This window comes from Mesocricetus auratus, unplaced genomic scaffold (assembly GCF_017639785.1).
Source record: "Mesocricetus auratus isolate SY011 unplaced genomic scaffold, BCM_Maur_2.0 Super-Scaffold_100011, whole genome shotgun sequence".
NCBI classification, from domain to species: Eukaryota; Metazoa; Chordata; class Mammalia; order Rodentia; family Cricetidae; genus Mesocricetus; species Mesocricetus auratus.
Genome location: NW_024429195.1, coordinates 48,809,694 through 48,813,505, shown reverse-complemented (window position 1 = coordinate 48,813,505; position 3,812 = coordinate 48,809,694). Strand labels below are relative to the sequence as shown.

At 43.5% G+C, this 3,812-nt stretch overlaps 1 non-coding gene across 1 annotated transcript; it reads right to left on the bottom strand.

The window, feature by feature from the left end:
* Positions 1-201: 201 nt before the first annotated feature.
* On the bottom strand, positions 202-304 carry LOC121143420. Its single transcript, XR_005880609.1, has one exon. It is a non-coding gene; the product is annotated as a U6 spliceosomal RNA (small nuclear RNA).
* Between the last annotated feature and the right edge of the window lie 3,508 nt (positions 305-3,812).

Below are 3,812 nucleotides of genomic sequence, written 5' to 3'. Positions count from 1 at the left end.
CTTTCTCTTTCCTCTTTTGAAATGTTCACAATCAATGAAGCAGGCATACAAAAGGTAACAAGAGGCATGAGGCAAAGAGCTTGAGTAGCCAGACTAGATACTGAGACGAAGGCACTGTACCACTAAAGGTGTCAGCCATGTGTCAAGATCAATCAGCTCATGAACCCAGAATAGAGAGAATGGCCCTATGCTTAAAATGATACACATACGAAATGCTTCGCAAATTGGCCTGTCATCTTTGCACAGGGACCATGCTAATCTTCTCTGTATTGTTCCAATGTTAGTATATGTGCTGCCAAAGCAAGCATGAGGGCCACCTGTTTTAGTCTTTGCCTTGTATCTGCTCTCCTTACTTCTTCCTCCCTTCTTCTCCTTCCTCTTCCTCCTCCTCCTCCTCCTTCTCTCTCTCTCCCCCCTTTGGAAGTGTTTCTTGGAAACTAAATTTTATGCAATTTCCTAGATAACATTTATGGAAAACGCCATTTTCATTGTTTTTCTAACCATTGTGATAGACTCTTCTCAGCAAGCAGTGAACTGAAGCCATATTTGCTGAAGCATGCCCCAAATCCTGAGACAGATGCTTTCAACCATTCCTTCACGGCACAATTGCCACCCATATCTCTTCATTTTCCCCAGCATCAAGAGTCTCCTGGCCCTCCGTAGAGACAGCATTCTGCACTGAACTCATTCCCACTGGGATTTTCAGTTTACTAAGAGCCCCAAACCTCCCTGGAAAGAGGAAGAGGACACAGGAAAGAGAACCTCTAAAATCACGGGACAGGTCGCAAGGGACACCCTAGCCTGCTTGGACCTGGGTCATTTTGGTCCCTAACAATGAAAAAGAAGGTGTTGAAAGAAATATAAATGATCAGACAAAAGAAATGAGGAGACGAAGCTAGGAATGCAGAGTTCTACATGACACACAACACAACAGAGTGGCACACGACACACGACACAATAGATACACATGACACACGGCACAATAGAGATCCATACCACACACTGCACATACCACACACTGCACATACCACACACTGCACATACCACACACTGCACATACCACACACTGCACATACCACACACTGCACATACCACACACTGCACATACCACACACTGCACATACCACACACTGCACATACCACACACTGCACATACCACACACTGCACATACCACACACTGCACATACCACACACTGCACATACCACACACTGCACAATAGAGAGCCACACTAATGACTCACGGCACAATTGGCAGCAGACTGCCAGCGGTAGGGGAGACCCTCCGTGAGTGGGATACATCTGCAACGTTGATTCAAGGCATTTTTGACGGTTTTTAGAATTTTAAATGTGTGTTTATGTCCAGAAATGATTCGTGTCTAATTTACAACAATTCAGATTCTCATGAAAATATGATGTCTTTATGTTTGAACAGTAAGAAAGGATAGGGTTGAAAAGCACAGACCTTTGTTTTGTTGGCTTGTTGGTGTTATTGTACTTACGAGTGTGGAAGTAGGCTATTATCAGAACACACCGAGAATACTGACTACTAAATTGGGTCAGTGACAAATTACAACAGTTTTCAAAGCTGGTATTTCCTGTTTCTAAATAATCTTTTCGGGGCTTGTAAGATAGTTAAGCCATGAAGTCGCTCATCACCAAGCTTGATGACCTGAGTTCAATGCTCAGAACCCACATGGTAGAAGGGAAGAACCTACTCCAGCAAGCTGTCCTCTGACCTCCATACATATGCTGTAGCACACTTACACACACATGGGCACCCATGGGCACTTGCATGCGTGCATACACATGCACACACACATAAATAAATGTTTAAATTATTCTTTTGATTTTCAACTTTAACTGTTGCTCATACTATCTGTGTGCAACGAAAACCACCAGTTTCAGAAGTTATACAGGCAACTCTTTCTTGAGAGACCTGTGTCTGTGTTTTGGATGCATATTGTCAGCTTGTCAGTTTCCAGTTGTTTTGCTTATGCCACAGTTTGTTTACTTGTTTGAAAACACAGAACCTCTGGTTGTCCCAGGCTGGCCTCAAACTCACTATGTAGCAAAGGCGACCTTGACTTTGTAATCCCCCTGACTCCACCTCCCTAGTGCTGGATGACAGGCATGTGTCATCACACCCAGTTTATGCGGTGCTGGGGCTGGAAAACAAGGCTCCAGGAACACTGGGTAGCTGAGCTATGTAACCAGCACATACTGATCTTTTTCCTAAGTGCTTCCCTCCACCGTAAAACCTTTGCTCAATCAAAGGACCAGTTTGAAAGACATTTAGGGACAAGTCACACCAGTGCATGATTCCATGTTTTTAATTTAAGGCCTGAAATAAAATGTCTCAAAGGGAACACAAACCAAGGAGGAAGCTTAGGGTATGGAAAGAAAGAAGAAAGAAAGTAAGACAGAAAGAAAGAGAGAAAGAAAGAAAATGTGGGTGGCAGACAGGGAAATGTATGTATCCCATGCTTCCTAGGACATTACTACTAAGTACCTTACAAGAAAAGCTTCCCCACACCACTCACAGCAACTGCACGGTGCACAGAATACCTTCTGTCACAGTTGAGAAGAGGGCTCGCAGGGCCTGTGTAATCTGCACATGGTTACAGGGCTAGCTCCCAAACAGCAGAACAGGTGTACAACCTGTGGCATACTCATTGCTATCGCTGTCACCACCATCCTCGCTCCAGATCACCACACATCTAGATGCTAACTCACTGTATGATTTTAGTATCAATGCAAAGCAGAAGTTCACCTAGCCCAGGTGACTTCACGTTCTGCTCAGTCACTGTAAAATAGCTATGTCTGGGTTGTTGCAAGCTGCCTGATTTCAAAGTATGTTCTTGAAGCTTTTGCATTTTATTTATTTATTTGGATTTTTTAAAAAATAAGGCCACAAACAGCCCAAGCTAGCCCTAAATCTAATTTGTAATCCTCCTGCCTCTGCCTTCCAGTGTTTTTTGGGGGGGAAGGGGAGTGCAGGGGAGGGAGGGATATGGCTATCAGTGCATGACTGTATGCGTGTGGAGGAGGAAATACCAAAAATCTGTTTTTTCTTGATTTAACTGGCTTTCAGGACAATTCCATGGTAGAAGAAAGGGGGGGAGGAGGAAGAGGAAGGAAAGGGAGAGGAGGAGAAAGAGAGAAAGAGGAGGAGGAAGAAACCCTCCCAATACATCTAAGCAAGGTAAAATTCATAAAATAAATCTTATCACCTGCTCTATACCAGGCACTGGACTGGGTACTAGGACTTTGAAAATGTGCCAGCCACCAAACATTCTTTTCTTTTAATTCTGAGACAGGGTCTCACTGTGTGGCCCAGACTTGGCTTCGAATTCTTAATCCTCATTTCTTAGCCTCCAAGTACTAAGATTACAAGTACGTTACCCTTCCCTGACTTGATGGGAAGACACAAAATATTTGTATCAATGTACCAAATTAAAGCTTCAAAAAAAAAAGTCAAGGAAAGTTATTTGTGACATTGAAACGCCACCTCATATGAGTGATCAAGGTATGGCAGGTAGAAAAGCCACTCACTGTTTCAAAGATAAACCTCATTCAATCTTCTTGTGAACAGCCAAGTATGAACGAAGAGGGGAGGGGAGGAGAGGGGTAGTCTCCTGATGCATCCCTCTCACTTAGAAAAACATCAGACTTGTAACGTGGTTGCTCTCAGGGATCCCAAGATAAAACGAGGCTGGGCACCTTTGAATTTGTGCTACCGTCTGGTACAGCTTCCATTTCTTTTGAAAGAATTTTTAAGATGATACCTATTTACTTGCAGAACTTGGTTCTC